This window comes from Saccopteryx leptura, chromosome 5 (genome assembly GCF_036850995.1).
Source record: "Saccopteryx leptura isolate mSacLep1 chromosome 5, mSacLep1_pri_phased_curated, whole genome shotgun sequence".
Classification (NCBI taxonomy): domain Eukaryota; kingdom Metazoa; phylum Chordata; class Mammalia; order Chiroptera; family Emballonuridae; genus Saccopteryx; species Saccopteryx leptura.
The window spans coordinates 110,976,794-110,995,614 of record NC_089507.1 but is presented as its reverse complement, the minus strand read 5'-3'; the positions used below and the strand labels follow the sequence as shown (position 1 = coordinate 110,995,614).

Sequence of the window (18,821 nt, the reverse complement as noted above, 5' to 3'; positions counted from 1 at the left end):
GTCAGGGCACATATAAGAAGCAACTACTATGAGATGTTTCCTGCTCTGTGTTCCCACCCTTTCTCTCTCCTCTAAAATCAATAAATAAAAATCTCAAAAATAAAATAAATTCCCCCACCTGATCACTAAGGCTTCATGCTTCTCCCTTAAAAAGGCAAAACACTGTCTAACCAGTGGTGGTGTTGAGGTCCCAGGTTTGACACCCCAAGATCATCAGCTTGAAGGTGGGCTCATCTTGCTTGAGCCCAGGCTTGGCAGTTTGAGTGCAGGGTCAAAGGCTTGAGAATGGGATCATTGAAATGATCCCATGGTCACTGGCTTGAAGCCCAAGGTCACTGGCTTGAGCAGGGAGTCACTGGCTCAGCTTGAGCCCCCCACCCTCCCACCACCATCAAAGCACATATGAGAAACAATCATAAACAAAGTGACACAAATACAAATTGATTCTTCTCATCTCTCTGGCTTCTTCCCCCTCTCTCCCCCTCCCTTCTTCCCTCCCTCCCTCCTCACAAAACAATAAAGAAAAAGTAGGGCAGTCTGCCCTAAATCACACATCTACTAAGTGGTGAAGTCTGTGCTCTTTCAACTCCGCTAGCAATTTTCCACCTGGGTTCTGTGTTATCAGAGAGAGGGATATATAAGATACCTGGGCTGAGTCTTCAGCCTTGAGCAGAGGAAGCTCTGGGTTCCATTTCAGAATAAACCTGACTAGTATAATTCATTTATATTTTGAGAACCTGTATAAAAAGTCATTTTAGAAAATGCAGGAGTTGCTTGCCTGGCTTGTGGTGATGCAGTGGATACAGCATCAACCTGGAACAATGAGGTCGATGGTTTGAAATCCTGCCCACTCAACAGCTAAAGTGAAGTATGTATAAGTTAATACTTCTCATTCCACCCCCTCTGTAAAATCAATAAATCTTTAAAATAAAAGAGAAAGAAAAAATGCAATAGTTCCAATACTTCAAAAATTTAATAGTTTGAAGCTACTGGCCTGTGCCACATTACCACAATGAAGGCCTGAGGGGCTGGGACTAAGTGGTAGGTATGCTGCGCTGGGGGGCTGGGCTGGGGGCACAGAGGAAGGAGCAGGCTGCCCTACACAAGGTGGGAACACAGACTGACATGCCAGGATGGAGAAAGCTCCAGCAGCTCAATTTAAGGCAGAAGGAAGGGAGTCCTTTCATTAGCTGAGAACTGTCCACCTTATGCTTGCAGCAAAACCAAATGTGTTGGCACATCCTCAAAGCAGCCAGCATTCAAATAAAAACTTATGAAAGGCTGCTGTTTTCATAAGGACTGGCTTTGGTTAAAAATAATTTTATCAAACACCTGAACAACTGCAAAAGTGTGCAATTCTATTTTCAAACCACCTGAATGTGTGCCAATCTTACAAAAGAGTGTGTGTGTGGTTGGGGGGGTGAGGGTGGGGGTAAACATTACTGGGAAGGGGATAATGTCTGCTGGCTTGCCAGGCATCCTGGGCAAGTTTTTTAGGGTGTTTCTCCATTCTAGGTTTGCGTCCTACTAATCAATCATTGAAAGGCAGCATAAAGGGCATTTAGATAAAGTCAAAATTAACTAACAAGAATGTATCTATATTCAGTCATAAATAAAGCAAGACCAAAGGATGCTCTTGTGCTGATTTCATTTCTGTGCTATATTTTATACAGTCTGACAGTTCTCAGAATTTGAAAGTTATACTCCTTAAAAGCAAGCCAGTGAACGTTTGGTATGAGATTTCCCATTTTTAGTTCTAAAGGCTGAGCTGACTTGCTGTTAGAAAAGGGCAGTCAGCAGATCCACAGCAGTGATTCTCTCCCTTCACCTGATTTCATGCTCCTGACCAGCATTAGATGGCGCCTTTATAAAGGATAGCAACCATAATGCATTCTTACTGCACACACTGAGCCTTGCATTTAATGGCTTTATGGAAGAGATAAAAGGGTTTTTGAATTCTCTGCTTTGCTGTAAAAGTGACAATTCTCTAGCTCTTAGTTCGTTCATGAATAAAATCCGAGCCTTGAAACCCTTCTATTTAGCTCAGCAAACACCATATTTCCCCATGTATAAGGCACACCTTTTTTCAAAGAGTGTTGGGTCTAAAAACTGGTTGCATCTTATACAGTGGTTATAGATTTTTTACATGCATTTCCTGCTTTTTCGCACTTGTTTTTGCGCTTATTGTTGAAGACAGTGATTCGTCATCAGACACAGATGAGGACAAGCTAATGGATGGGAGTTCTGACAGTGATGAGTTGTATGAATTTTATGATGAATAAAACGAGTTCAATAACTTTATGTAATAACATTTTTTTTTCAAATTTTGGGCCCCCAAATTAAGATGTGTCTTATACATGGGAGTGTCATACATGGGGAAATACGGTATCGAGCACCCTACCTTTGCAACAGGTGTTGTAGTAATGCTGGGAATTCAAAGATGAAAGACACAGTAGCTGCCTTTGGGAGGTTTGTTACGATTTAGAAATGAAATATATATGTAAGCCAATGACTTCTTTATAACTTGGTATATACAGATCAAGGAACTAGGAAAACCTAGAAGGATCCTGCAGTAGGCAGAATAATGGCCCAAAGATCAATCCCTATAAATATGTCAGCTTACATGGCAAAAGAGAATTAAAGTTGCAGATAGCATTAAGGCTGAAATTCAATGAATGTACAATAGGAAAACAATGTGATCCATGTACAAGTGGAAAAGAGAGGTAGGAGAGAGAGAGATGTGGTGGCAGAAGCAGAGTCAAGATGCCAGGTTGCTGGCCTCACAGACAGAGGGGCTCAGCCCAGGCACGCAACTGGGAAAGGCAAAGAAAGAGGGTTCACACTATGAGCTGCCAAAAGTACTGACAATCCCATGACATTAGCCAAGTGGTACAGGTATCAGACCTCTTAACTGGAGAACTGTAAAATAACACATTTGCATTGTTTTAAGCCACTATGTGTAGTAATGTGTTCTGGCAGCAATAGAAAATGAATAAAGAGCCTTTTCATTAAAGCCCGGGCCAGGTGACTCAATTAATAACAGCGTGGTCCCGATACATCAAGGTTGTGGGTTCAATCCCTGGTTAGGGCACATACAAGAATCAACCACTGAATATACAACTAAGTGGAACAGCAAATTGATGTTTCTCTTTCTCTCTCTCTCTTTTCCTTCCTCTCTTTCTCTCTCAAATCTAAAATTTTTTTTAAAAAGAACCTTTCAGTTGGAAAATACAATTATTTATATATGCAAAGAGAAGAAGCCTAGAGAGGTTGGTCCAGAAACACAAATGCTGAATCCACGGACTCATTGTGGTATGTAAAAGAAGTCCTCAGTGCCTGCGCCTAAAATATCCTTCATAAATTCACCAACCAAGAGAGTGCAGTCTGGGAGGCAAACTGCTTGTCAGTACCATACCACAGCAATTCTGCTAATATTACACTCTGAACACTTACATGCCACAGAGGGAACGCTCACAGAAGCATTCTGAAATGTCTGCTATCAGTCTATTTCGCTACAGTCTCAGTAAACTAAGAGTCTACAAATACGGCCTACTATGGAACACAGAGTTCATACGTGGTACCAGGAAAAGCAGCACACTGGCCTGGGGACAGGGTCTACTCCTCTGGAGCTGCTCTCCAGGAGTCACATACAGCCCTGACGTGACCTGCAACTCTGCAGGAACACGAGGAAGCAAGAGGGCTGGGGACCAGCCTGGTGATTGTTGGCTCACATGCGAGGTCTCAGGGGAACACAACCTCAGCGGGACTGAGGCCAGAAGGGAAGGACCACACCTGATTTTGTTATTTTCAGAAAATCCCAGTTTCCATATGGAATTTTACAGCTGTGTTCAGAATCTATCAATACACCAATCTGTGGCTTTAGATATCTTGTGAATCCTAGCAGCAAGTTTATTCAGGAGGAAAATGCTTAATTCTATGTACTGCACATTAACTACTACATTTTGTGCTGTTTTATGAACTCAGAAAACAACTGTAGGGGTCAGAAACGGGTCTTCCCAGAATGGGACACCCTGGCATACAGATTAGCTTGAGCTAAAAATGAAAGCCCAATAAACTCAGGAAGAATTGTTTACCTCCCCCTTTGTCTCAAAGATATTCAGGTAGAAAAAACTGCTTTGGGAAGGGAAGTATAGCATATTCACATCAGTAGATAGGCATGACATGTGGTGGACAGGGTTAGGTTCCCCTCTGCCACACTCCTTCTGAGTCAGCAAGAATGTGTTTCTCACTTTATCAGATACCTGAGAATTGCCTTTGAAATGCCAGACCCCTCCCCAATCTTTCTTCTCTGTCCAAAATAATGTATATACCTCATTTTAGTTCAATGTCTTTGGAATCCCCCTTGTGCAAATACTAAAATTTGATTCTCTCTCTCTCTTTTTTTTAGAGACAGATGAGAAGCATCAACGCATAGTTGTGGCACCTTAGTTGTTCACTGACTGCTTTCTCTCTTTTTTTTTTTTTTTTACAGAGACAGAGAGTGAGTCAGAGAGAGGGATAGAAAGGGACAGACAGACAGGAACGGAGAGAGATGAGAAGCATCAATCATTAGTTTTTCATTGCGTGTTGCAACACTTTAGTTGTTCATTGATTGCTTTCTCATATGTGCCCTGACCACAGGCCCTCAGCGGACCAAGTAACCCCTTGCTGGAGCCAGCGACCTTGGGCTCAAGCTGGTGGGATTTTTGCTCAAACCAGATGAGCCCGCGCTCAAGCCGGCGACCTCGGGGTCTGGAACCTGGGTCCTCTGCATCCCAGTCCGACGCTCCATCCACTGCGTCACCGCCTGGTCAGGCGTTCACTGACTGCTTTCTCAAACGTCCCGGGGGATTGGGGGAAAGTGTGACTCTAGCTGAGCCAGTGACTCCTTGCTCAAGCCAGAAACCTTTGGGCTCAAGCCAGCAACCATAGGGTCATGTCTATGACCCCAAGATCAAGCCAGCAACCTCACGATCAAGCTGATGAGCCCGTGCTCAAGCCAGCAACCTCGAGGTTTCAATCCTGAGTCCTCTACGTTCCAGTCCAATGCTCCATCCTCTGCACCATCGCCAGGTCAGATGAAAAATAGATCTTTGGCCCTGGCCGGTTGGCTCAGCGGTAGAGCATTGGCCTAGCGTGCGGAGGACCCGGGTTCGATTCCCGGCCAGGGCACACAGGAGAAGCGCCCATTTGCTTCTCCACCCCTCCACCGCGCCTTCCTCTCTGTCTCTCTCTTCCCCTCCCGCAGCCAAGGCTCCGTTGGAGCAAAGATGGCCCGGGCGCTGGGGATGGCTCTGTGGCCTCTGCCTCAGGCGCTAGAGTGGCTCTGGTCGCAACATGGCGACGCCCAGGATGGGCAGAGCATCGCCCCCTGGTGGGCAGAGCCTCGCCCCTTGTGGGCGTGCCGGGTGGATCCCGGTCGGGCGCATGCGGGAGTCTGTCTGACTGTCTCTCCCTGTTTCCAGCTTCAGAAAAATGAAAGAAAAAAAAAAAAGAAAAATAGATCTTTTTAATAATGAAAGTAAACTCCCCCTCAAATATTTTTATATTTTATCTTTTTTTAAATTAAATTTACTGGAGTAACATTGGTTAAAGATTTTCCCATTAATCTTTATTAATTTGATTATTAGCCCAGCTGGAAGAACTTAGAAGGTGGGAAGAAAATTATTTAAGCCACCCACAGTGCATAGTAAATTTTTAAAGGACAAGCACACTGTATGTGTATGACTTTTAAGAACATGTGTATACTTCCCTCCTCCCTTTTCTTGACTTCCTTCTTTATCTACTCATCTAAGAATTATCTCCAAACATCCTATTTTGCATATTTGATAAACAGACTGATTAAAGTGTACCTTTCTCCCATCCTTGTCCCAACAGAACACTGAGCAAACAGTCTTGTCCGTCTCTAGCAGGGGTCTCAAACTTGTGGCCGCGGGCCGCATGCGGCCCGCAGACTAATCCACGGGCTTACTTAATTTTATCCAAAATATTTTGAACTTCGTGGATTAGTCTGCAAGCCGCACAAAATTGTTCGGCGGGCCGCGAGTTTGAGACCCCTGGTCTAGAGTTCCCTGCCATCTTAGTTTGAAGTAACCTCCTCCTCACTTTTACTCTCCTCTGCTGTTCTGAACCATAAACCAGTCATTCAAACCACATGTTCTTTATGGCACTCCCACAACCCCTTGGCACACTAAAAGGGACAAGAAACAAATGACCATGATGAACACAGCTCTCCCAAGGGAGATGTGCAAAAGGAAAAAGGTAACGTGGGTTACCGGAGATCCCTTTCTGCCTCAACCAGCTTTGTCCCTAACATCAAGGTTAACAGGAGCTAAGGATAATGAGGCCCGCAGACTCTGACATAACACAAAGATAAAGAAAAACAGAATGTGAAGAATGATTTCTCAACCAGCCAACATCAAGTTAACCCTTTGGGTAGCACAAACATTCATGTATGTCCTCGTGCCTCCTGATCATCCAGAGTATGATCAATTTATTTTAAAAATGTGTAAGGCAACATTAAAAACAGGCAAATGTATGTTCTTCTTGTTTCCATAAATTGGTTATCAAACAAACATGATTTTAAGTTAATAAAAATGTAACTAATTTCATTTTTTGAAAAAAAAAAAAACTCACTCCTGGGAGTCAGCAAGCATGAAAAAACTTGCTACTCAAAGGGTTAAGTGTCCCCAGGTCACCAGCTCTCTTCTTTTACAGGGACATTACACAAAATGTCAGCTAAAACTAATGGAATTACACAGCCAGAGTTCCAAAAGCACAACCAATTCCTATTCCTTTACTTCTCATTTTAATCAGACAGTTAAAAACCAATATATAAATTGGCAAAGGAGAAAGAATCTTAAATCAAAAGAAACACTAGTGTAGATAGGTATCAATAGTAATGTTTAGAACTCACATCATTTATGCTAAATTATTTCTCCAGGTTAATTGAAATTGGCAGTATCACGCTAAACTTTCTTCTTTCAAGTGGCTCAGTAAAGGACCATTGAAACTCTCAAGTAAACACCCACCAATTCAATCTTGGAAGGACAGACCATGACTTTATTTTGGAGCACATCCCAGTATTCTACATCAGATGGTTCTGATGATGCATATTGCAAAATACAACTGGGTTTTTAAACTTTGTCTGCTATTAGGAGGATCACAGTGAAACAAAATTCACTTGTTTAGAAAGAAGTATCAGGTGTTGGTTAGGATATGGAACTGAATTCTCAAAGTATTTCCACTTTGTAAAACTGTTGAGTTATGAACTCATATTTGCAAGTAATAAACAAGACAACCTCAAACTGTTTCAATGTTTAAATTTTAAACACAAATAAAAACTCCTGTAGTCACACAGAAGGGCAGAATTATAATCCTGGTATTATCATTATTTCAATCCAAATCTTTAGCACATTAGGACCATATGGGTTGGAGACACAAACTATGCCCAAAGCAAGCTCAAGATTACAAACCATTATGAACTTTTTCACAACTAATGTGTACAGCTACATCCACATGAATGGAGCAAACTGTACATTACTTAACTTCTACGTTAAATAGACTATTAAAAACGAAAGCCTCAAAAGCAAGTAACTAGAACTAGAACTTAGACTGACAAAAGATCTGAAGAGGAGCAGTAGTACTTCATCACTGACATTATTCAGAAAAGCAGGCACATGGCAATGCTTAAAAAAAAAAAGAAGAAAAAAGTAGGCTGACTGTGAGGTTGGTTGGCAATGGGAGAAGGTCACATGAGGAACCTGGTCTGGGGACTTGGGCTGAAACCACCCACACCCATGACCGCCAAAAGAAATGGCCCAGGAGCATTTTTTAAAAATCTGTCAACCAATGAAATTTTGCCACGTCATATCAACCCGCCACCACTCTACTGATGCTATAAACACCCTACGGATGCTATAAATTAACACACACACACCCCACTGCAAGAAAATCTGCGCGACTTCCCTGGCCCGTCTTGTGAACCAGTGAAGCTTACCCGGGATGCGCTCTAAATAAAGCTTTTGCTAGTCCACACTTGGTGGCTACAACCTTCTTTCTTCCTTGGCAGAAAATACCTTACATTTGGTGCCGAAACCCAGGATCGAACCAGGGACCTTTAGAACTTCTCAACCTCATGGACAACTGATGCAGCCCGGACTTGAAGACCCCCATCACCCTCTCAAAGCCCAGGGTAATGCTACAGGTAGCGGGTAAGTCCATCTCATTTCTTGTGGACACGGGACTACCTTCTCTGTTTTGCCATCTGTTGGGCAGATAAAATATATTATGCTCACTTTGTTAAAGATGGTGCTGCCCATGTGGAGGCCGTTGCCCAGGTGATATTAATGTGTGTCTCTGTGGGCTGTGGGCAGGCAGGATCCTTGTAGCCTAGGGCTTGGTTTTAGGATTAAGCCTTTCCCACTCTTTTTGATGTGGGGTGGTACAATCCCATCATGCCCCAGATAAGTGACTTTGTATTAGAAACTTCCCTATTTTGTATATTGGATTAAAGGTTATGAATCTACACTATAAAATGGGGGCAGAACGGGAGCTTGCTCTCTTGGTTCCTGAGATTTATCATTAGAGGAGAAAGCAGAGAGGAGAGCAGAGAAAGGCCACGTGGAGGAGGCCAGGAGAAGCAGCCAAGATGGCAGAGTGTTGAGTGAGAAGCCAGTTTGTGCAGTTTGTGCAGAGAGAAGGAAGGAGATGGGGAACAGAGGTGAATAAGTCTGGTGAGCTAGAAACCTTTGATTCTAGGAAACTCGGATAAGTCAGTAGCTTTGTGAGCACTGAATGTGAGTGGGTTTTGGAGCCCAGTGTGTGTTTTTACTTGCCTGCCGGGTGCAAGCTAGGATTAAAGATGATGGCCCACCAGTTTTTGGCTCCGTTGTTTCTTTACCGACTGTCCGAATCCAATGCGAACCTGCATGGGCCAGGCGGCTGTGATGGTGGCCTTGGATACTGGCCATACACCATCACACTCTGGACCTCTAGTTCCCTCACAGGTCTCAGTTATAGAAGTGGATGGGACTCCTTCTATTCTTCTTCGCACGTCACCCCTGACATGCAGTTTGGACAGAATCTCCTTTTCGCACTCCTTCTTAGTTATGCCCTCATGCCCTGTACCCCTCCTGAGTCAGGACATTCTACAAAGTCTCGGAGCCACTATCCAGCTGACAACATCTTCCCACTTCTTACTGAAGGCTCTCCCACTACCACAGATCACCCTAACCCGATCACACCCCCTATTCCACCGGACGTTGTCAACCCTCAAGTCTGGGCCACTTCTACTCCTGTAGTAGCTACCGACCACCCACCCGTTCACATTTGCTTAAAGAATCCCTCTCAATTCCCATCTAGACCCCAATTCCCTATTTCAGCAAGTCGCCACCAGGGCCCCAAACCAATAATTATCTGCCTCTTGAACCAAGGCTTACTCATCCCCATGGACTCTCCCTGCAACACACCCATCCTTCCTGTTTGAAAATCCTCAGGAGTTTATCATCTTATGCCTAATTAACGAGGCAATAGTTCCCCTCCATCCAGTTGTCCCTAATCCCTACACAGTAGTCACACATTCCCTCAGACACCACTCCCGGTCCTAGATCTCAAGGATGCCTTCTTTATCATTCCTCTACACCAGGGGTCTCAAACTCGCGGCCCGCCCACCAATTTTGTGCGGCCCGCAGACTAATCTACGCGAGTTTGAGACCCCTGCCCTACACCATGACTCTTACTTTCTGTTTGCCTTTACTTGGACTGACCTGGACAGTAATGCAGCCCAGCAGCTTACATGGACCATCTTGCCCCAGGGGTTCAGGGACAGCCCACACCCGTTTGGACAGGCGCTAGCTGGAGATCTGGCTGCATGAGATCTCCAGACAAGTACTCTCTTGCAATATGTAGATGACCTACTCCTCTGCAGCCCCTCCCTGTCTGCCTCAAGAAGACACACTGCCACCTTTCTTAACTTCCTTGCCATGAAGGGATATCATGTCTCCCCTACTAAGGCTCAACTTCACTCTCAGTCTGTAGTCTATGTAGTCTATCTGGCCATCACCTTAACTCCCACCACCCGAGGTCTAACTCTAGATGGAACTGCAGTCTCCAACCACCTACCACCGCTGATCAGATTCTTTCTTTCCTCGGTCTAATAGGCTTCTTTAGACACTGGATTCCCAATTTTGCTCTCTTAGCCAAACCCCCCTACGAGGCTACAAAAGAGACTCCCATGGGACCTCTCACATCCCCCAACACCATCAAAAGCGCTTTCTCTACCCTTTGAGACGCCCTCATCTCCTCTCCCCCTCTCGTTTTACCTGACCCCAGACGCCCCTTCCAACTTTTCACTGATGAAAAACAAGGTAATGCTGTTGGCGTGTTAACTCAACCTGTGGGGCCTACATACCGCCCCATAGCATACCTCTCTAAAAATTGGACACCACCGTCAAAGGCTGGCAGCCCCTGCCTCCGGGCACTGGGCAGGGCAGCTGAACTCACCAAGGAGGCTACTAAGCTCACCCTTTCCCAACCCATCACTGTCTTCTCCTTCCACAGGCTCACTGATCTCCTTTCGCACAAATCTCTTTCTCTATTGGGTCCTTCCTGCCTACAAGAGTTTCACATTCTGTTCATCAAAAACCCTTCAGTCACTCTTTTGCCCTCTCCCCAACTCAACGCACCCATTCTACTGCCAGCTCCAACGACACTTCCGGAACCCATCCACTCTTGTACAGAGCTAATAGATTTCCTCAACAAACCCCGAGATGGATTATCAGATTCTACAGATCTAAGAGATCCAGATTTAATACTCTTTGTAGATGGGAGCTCTGTACACGAACCCGATGGATGATGACAGGCGGCCTAGGTGGTGGTCACCACCTACTCCACCCTAGAAGCCCAACAGCTGCCAGAGGGCACCACTTCCCAGAAAGCATAGCTAATTGCCCTCATGCGGGCACTCACTCTGGCCCAGGAAAAATGCATAACCATATATACTGACTCTAAATATGCTTTACTTATCACCCACAGCCACTCTGCCCTCTGGGAGGAAAGGGGCTTCCTCATACCAGGGGCTCCCCCATAATCAATGCTACCCTCATTTCTAAACTTTTGCAGGCATTACAGCTTCCCATTGAGGTGGTTGTGGTACATTGTAGGGGCCATCAAACCTCTCAGGACCCGGTGGCCTCGGACCAACACGGCAGCTCGAAACCTCACCACAGGGACCTCCCCCACTCCTCTTATGTTTCTCTCCACCTCCTTGAAACCTTCCTACACTCCTGAGGAAGGACAGGCCCTCCTCAGAAAAGGTGGAAACGTGTGTAACCAGGGATGGATATTTCTCGGAGATAGAACTGCCTTACCAAAAAGACAGGCTGAAATTCTTTCTGATATCCACTATTCCTTACACATAGGACCAAAAGTTCTCTATCAGTACAACCACTCTTTTTCTTCCCAGGCCTCTAGCAGACTATCGTAAAGGTACACGCAGCATGCACTGTCTGTACCAAAGTCTCTACACAAGGGGGACTTTGCCCCCACTTCCCCACTCATCAACTGAGGGGGCACATGCCAGGCCAGGATTGGCAAACTGACTTGACTCATGTGCCGCCTCACAAAAAACTCCATTATCTCTTAACTTTTGTTGATACCTTTTCAGGATGGATAGAACCTGCAGTTTGGACTGCCAACTACCATCCAGTCAGACAACAGCCCGGCCTCCACTGCCCAAATAATCCAGCAGGTTGCCACCACTCTGAACATTACCTGGAAACTCCACACACCTATCACCCGCAATTGTCAGGTAAGGTGGAAAGGGCCCATGGCATCCTGAAGAGTCAACTAACTAAACACTCCATCGAGACCTGGCTCTCCTGGCCAAACCTCCTCCCCCGGTACTCACCAGAATCAGAGCAACCCCACGAAACCCCACAAAACCCCACTGGACTCAGCTCTTTTGAGCTGGTTTATGGTGGACCATTCCTAATCAATCACAACTTACCTGTCAACCCCCCTCCTCTTGCCACGTACCTCCCCTTTCTGTCTTTACTCTGCCATCTTCTTAGGGAACATGCAGACCGGACCCTTCCTCCTATAGGGGGTCCAGATGAAACTCATCCAGCAGTTCCCCTCCAGCCAGGAGACAGACTTCTTCTGAGGGAGCTCCAGGCCGGCTCCCTACAGCCCAGGTGGACTGGACCCCGTACGGTAATACTGACTACTCCTACTGCAGCCAAGCTCCCAGGGCAAACACCTTGGTACCATGTCTCTCGCCTCAACCTTGCCCCCATGCAGAACTGCTGGCAGTCGGAACCACTGGGCCCCACCTGTCTTCGGCTCACCAAAAGGTTGAGCCCTGAATATCCTCCTGTTACTCCTGTCCCTCCCACCGGAAACCTGCCGCCAGAGTGAATTAAAGCCAGGAGCAATACTGTTGCTATATCAGTGAGACTGGCCTGGTGTAAGAAAACATCAATGTCCTCAACCGTCTACAAGAGAAAATGCGCAAAGACCTCTTAACTCCTGATGGCAGTCACCCACCCTCACCTGGGCTGCCCCTCTCCTAGGTCCTCCGCTAATTATCAGCATATTACTCATCTTGGCTCCTCTTTTTCTTAAATTCTTACAGGGCCGCATCAGCAAGGTTTCTCAAGTCACAGTCAACCAGATGCTTCTACACCCATATTTACGACTCCCCTCAGAGCCACCATCTTCCAAACTCCCCTCCCCATGATACCCCCTAACCAGTAGGAAGTAGCCAGACAAATAGCAGCGCCCCTATCTAACATAAAAGATCAGAATGTGAGGTTAGTTGGTAATGGGGGAAGGTCATGTAAGGAACCAGGTTTGGGGACTTTGGCCGGAACCACCCACAAACATGGCCGCCAAAAGAAACAGCCCAGGAGCATTTTGAAAAAATTTGTCAACCAATGAAATTTTGCCCCATCATATCAACCCACCACCACCCTACTGATGCTATAAATTCCCTCCCCCGTGCGAGGGAATCTGTGTGACTTCCCTGGCCCCATCTTGCAGACCACTGAACCTCATCCAGGATGTGCTCTAAATAAAGCTTCTGCTAGTCCACACTTGGTGGCTACATCCTTATTTCTTCCTCTGTGGAAAACACCTTAAACTGACTTTTAGTCTGCTTCATCATTGAGAGCCATATAACGACCCGTGTATGTTACACATTATCCAATAAAAATTTGGTGTTGTTCCGGAGGACAGCTATGATTGGCTCCAGCCACCCACAACCATGAACATGAGCGGTAGGAAATGAATGGATTGTAATACATGAAAATGTTTTATATTTTTAACACTATTTTTTTATTAAAGATTTGTCTGCAAGCCAGATGCAGCTATCAAAAGAGCCACATCTGGCTCGCGAGCCATAGGTTCCTGACCCCTGCTCTACATGGACCATTTTATTGCCCACAGAGTTGGAGGGTGAGGCAGAGCACTCCTATCTCCCTACCTTGCTTAATCTGTCTGCCAATTAGAGTTTTAAAAGATATATAATAAAAATGTATTAATTTGGAGTTTACATATACAAGTCTCCCTCATCCATGATTTTAGTTACCCACAACAACCTTGCTCCAAAAATATTAAATAGAATATTCCAGAAATAAACAGTTCACAAGTTTTAAATTGCAGACCTTTCTGCACAGTAGCATGAAATCTCATGCCATTCCTGCTCGGTCAAGCCGAGGACACTGGCCTCGTCCCTTTGTACAGCATTTCCAGGCTGCGTGCACACGCTGCCCGCCCATGTGATGATCAGGTAGGTTATCACATAACTTTTATTACAATATATGTGTTGGGCAGATAAAATGTATTATGCTCACTTTGTTAAAGAGCCCATCGCCCAGGTGATATTAATGTGTGTTGGAGATCGTTGTAACCTGGGGCTTGGTTTTGGGATTAAGCCTTTCCCACCCTTTTTGCTGTAGGGCGGTACAATCCAATCATGCCTCAGAGAAGTGACTTTGTATTAGAGACTACCCTATTTTGTATATTGGATTAGAGGTTGTGAAGCTACAATATAAGATGGGGGCGGAACGAGAGTTTTTCGCGCTTGGTTCCTGAGGTTAGCATGAGAGAGCAGAGAAAGGAGAGCCAGCAGCAGAAGGAGGCCACGTGGAGTAGGCCAGGAGAAGCAGCCAAGATGGTGGAGTGCTGGATGGGGAACAGAGGTGAATAAGTCTGGTGAGCTAGAAACCTTTGATTCTAGGAAACTCGGATAAGTCAGTGGCTTTGTGAGCACTGAATGTGAGTGGGTTTTGGAGCCCAGTGTATGTTTTTACTTGCCTGCCGGGTGCAAGCTAGGATTAAAGAGAATGGCCTATCAGTTTTTGGCTCCACTGTTTCTTTACCGACTGTCCGAATCCAATGCGAACCTGCATGGGCCAGGCTGCTCTGATGGTGGCCCTGGCCCTGGCTTCTGGCTTTACAATATGTTATAATTCTTCTACTTTATTCTTAGTTATTGGTGTTACTCTCTTACTGTGGCTAATATTTAAATTAGACTTTATCATAGTGTAGGTCAAATAAGTTTGCAAATATGGTGTATATGTTTGCTCGCTTATTCGTAGTTTGCATTAGGTGTGGGGGACAGGCTGTAAGTAGGCAGGATTCTTATAGCCTAAGCAGGGGTCGGGAACTTTTTTGGCTGAGAGAGCCATGAACGCAGGCTTGAGCAAAGAGTCACTGGCTCAGCTGGAGCCCCCTGGCCAAAGCACGTAGAAGAAGCAATCAATGAACAACTAAAGTGATGCAACTATGAGTTGATGTGTCTAATCTTGTGATACGTTGCCAAGGAACTGTAAAACTTAGTATTGGCAATGCCATTTTAAAGAGGAAAGGTCAGGCTTCTTGCCCCCTCTTTCTGTGGAGAATGGAGGGAGAATACAGGAGCTTCCTGGCTTGCAAGGGCAACTGGGTCAGATAAGTCATAATTTAACTACAGAGCAAGGAAAGTAAAACATATCTAAGAATCCCTTTACTTTTCTTAATAAAAGAATGTTTATGTACCTTAATTAATAATTCCTACACTCTGACTCATCCTAAAGTCATGAGAGTAATGTATACCTTGTTGAAAGGTACCAAAAAGCTGCAAAATTAATATTCTAGGAGGAAAAGGTCAGGCTTTCCTGTCCTTTCCTTGGAAAATGGAGGAAAAAGAATGCAGAAGTCTCCTGATTTACAAGGAGGATTAGGGTCATTTGGTTTTAAATTCTCTGAAAGGATTAAGATTATCTGAGGAACTCCCTTTTGCTTTCAGTAAGAGACAAATTTACATACCACCCTACACTGATCTTAGCTCTCCCTCCCTTCCTGAAATCCTGAGATTAACGTGTACCTCTAGGCCAGGCATCCCCAAACTATGGCCATTTATCTGGCCCCCAGCCGCATTTCCAGAAGGGGCACCTCTTTCATTGGTGGTTAGTGAGAGGAACACTGTATGTGGCAGCCCTCCAACGGTCTGAGGGACAGTGAACTGGCCCCCTGTATAAAAAGTCTGGGGACCCCTGCCAAAGTAGGAGATAGATACTAAAAGGATTTGTGAAAGTATTTGATTGTATTACCTTGAAAGTTTTAAATTCTTTGTAAATCCCCTAGACAAACGTTAATCTTCTTATTGTAATCTTGTCAAATGTTAATCTCGTTAAATGCAACATAAATCTCGTTAAATGTTAATCTTGTCATGTTATCATGCCCCCCCCATGCCCCTGGCAAGTGGTCAAAGGGTATATAACCAGGACACGCACAATTTGAGTATGCAATTGCCCCATGTCAGCCATATGCAGCCGGCATATTTAACAATTCTCCTCCTTCAATAAAACTCTTCAAAATTCATCTGGACTGGGTGTCTCTACTTAAACCTGACAGAGTGAGGTATGGAGCCTTTCAGAATCTGGAATACGGTACTTTACAATAACCTCACAAAGGGATCACAAGCCCCTCTTTCCCCACCCCAACCAGTATGTGATTTGGTCTATAAAAAAAGCCACAGAATGGTAGGAACTTTCTAAATGATTTGGGATTGTGCCCCATGTAGCTAGACGGCTAATTAATAAACTCCTCAAAAATTCATTTGGACTTGGTGTCTCTATGTAACCCGTGGATTTAAGTATACTACTTTACAACAATCTCTCTCCCTTCTTGTTTCTATCTAAAAATAAAAATAAATAGCTAAATGGAATAAGGTATAAGAATACAATTCAATGTTATTATATTTCAATGTTTAAAGTAACATATTTGAATAATGAGACTTAATATTTTTAAATTACATGAAAGTCTTTGTAATTTCTTTATGGCCAATAATGAGTTCCCCTATTTTACTACACATAGAACCAGCAGGTGCTGGTGTATTGGCCAATAAGGTTTGGTATGCCCGCTCAGGGCGGCCTCTGGTGCCAGCTACGGTGCTGTCTGCAGACAAAACTCTGGCCTGTATTCTGCCAGAGGGAAAAGATTTGCCTCTCTTGGTGCCACTGACAGCTCTCTCATTTCGCCCATAGTTTTTGATCTGTTAATCCTATTACTGTAGTTGGTACTATTTCTGTTTATGCAATGTATCCCACTCCTTGCACAATGACCATCATGGAAGATGCCTGTGGTTTAGACTGTAAAGCGAGCAAAAGGGGTGGAATGTTGGTCAAATAAGTGTGTAAATATGATATATATGTTTGCTCGCTTGTAACTTATATTGGGTGTGGGGGACAGGCTATAAGCAGGCCAGGTCGTTGTAGCCTAAGGTTTGGTTTTGGGACTAAGCTTTTCCCCACACCCTTGACTGATTGTATGATCTGGGTGGTGCACTCTCATGAGGAATCCAATTATGCCTTGGATAAAGTGACTTTGTATCAGAGACTTCCTTGTTTGTATATTGGATTAAGGGATTTTGGTTTTCTACACTATAAAGTGGGACAGACCAGGAGCTTGCACACACAGTTCCTGCTATCACAATTGCAGGGGCTTCCCTGATCCCTTGCCCTTCATGGGAAGAGCTGGTTTTCTGCTTTTCCCTTGTCTTCTTTTGTGGTTTGCCTGTCTTGGTGAGACACCAATAAATAGGATGGCCCCCCATCCTCTGACTCCGCCATTTCTTTATCGTCTGCCCGAATCCAATGGGAACCTGCATGTGAATGGCCACGATGGCGGCTCCTGGCCTTACACCATATTACTTGCCATCATCAATTCTCAGCAGACCTACAGCTGTTACCTGGGTCTCAGCTACTACTTCTTTGCCTCAATCACAGTAAAATATACAAATTGAGCTTAATCCGTATGTTGGGAACAAGGACTCGTGTATCTCACTTTGTGAAGCTGCCTTAGCTGAAGTGGTGACCCAGAAGGAATTCATCGTCATCAAAGCCCTGGCCAGTTGGCTCAGAGGTAGAGCATTGGCCTGGCGTGCAGGAGTCCTGGGTTCGATTCCCGGCCAGGGCACACAGGAGAAGCACCCATCTGCTTCTCCACCCCTCCCCCTCTCCTTCCTCTCTGTCTCTCTCTTCCCCTCCCGCAGCCAAGGCTCCATTGAAGCAAAGTTGGCCTGGGTGCTGAGGATGGCTCTATGGCCTCTGCCTCAGGTGCTAGAATGGCTCTCGTTGCAACAGAGCAATGCCCCAGATGGGCAGAGCATCACCCCCTAGTGGGCATGCCGGGTGGATCCCGGTCGGGCGCATGTGGGAGTCTGTCTGACTGCCTCCCCGTTTCCAACTTCAGAAAAATACAAACATAAATAAGTAAATAAATAAATCAAGCAAGCAAGCAAGCAAACTCTGGCAGGCTCTTCCTGAGACAAAGGTGGGTGTGAATTTGGGAAAGAAATCAGATTACTTCCAAAGAAGGCATCACTGACGAAGGAGCTTCAGAGGGTGGAGCTGCTGCCATCAATATCCCACAGAAGCATTTCCTGAGGAAAGCTCTTCCCACAACCCTAAGCTATGAGTGCCCAGGCCAACCCTAGGTACAGGACTGGCCTGAAGACACCTCAGTGCATGAGTGTACAGATCCAGACAGACCCAAGTTGTGTCCAAGTTACACTTCAGAGAGTTGTGATCTGCATCAACCCCACTTCCTACACTGCAGGCCCCTCCCATCTGTTTATCTCACCAGACATTACAAAGCCAAGTAGCTATCCTGCTAAAACACTAGCAGGAAGCACTTTAACTAGAATCAGTAAAGTGAGTTGTTATTATAATTCATTGTTTCTAAAAGTGGTCTGTGGAACATCGTATTGCACATGCCTCATAGAAAGAGGATTCTATAGTTAAATATGTTTAGATAATGTTGACTAATATATATATTGGTCTCTCTATAAAAATATATATAGTTTTTAAAATCATATTAAAAGCTCAGCAAAGTGTTATAGGAAAGAAATCTGCTTTACTCTAAGCCAGGGTCTGCCAAATTTGTTTGACAAAGAAACATTTATCCTGACTAAAATGACTATTTCCCAACACTGAGGACAATTGTTAAAACTGAGGATTCTTGGGCCCCACTCTAATCTGTTGATCAAAATCTTTAAGGGAGGGATCATGTCATTTTATAAGCACCACAGATGACTTATCAGTTCACTCTGGAAAATACTGACAAATTTAGCATTATGCCAGAACCACTATTTTCTGTTTAAAATTTCTCTAAGAGGTTTCCAGTTTGATTTCCTTATTTAAGGTTATTATTATTCATTTAAAGAACTAAGGATAGAGAGTATAGTATTCTTATTGTTCCTAAGTAATTCACAGCAGTAGTTTCTTCAGCCTTTGGGTTTTTTCGACTAGGTTAATGATAATCATTATTACAACACC

The 18,821-nt window shown here is 44.7% G+C and overlaps 1 protein-coding gene across 3 annotated transcripts in view; it reads right to left on the bottom strand.

The window, feature by feature from the left end:
• The window catches only part of CCNY (cyclin Y), a 229,533-nt gene that overhangs the window by 145,327 nt on the left and 65,385 nt on the right, over nucleotides 1-18,821 (bottom strand). The gene's annotated exons all lie outside the window — the stretch shown is intronic.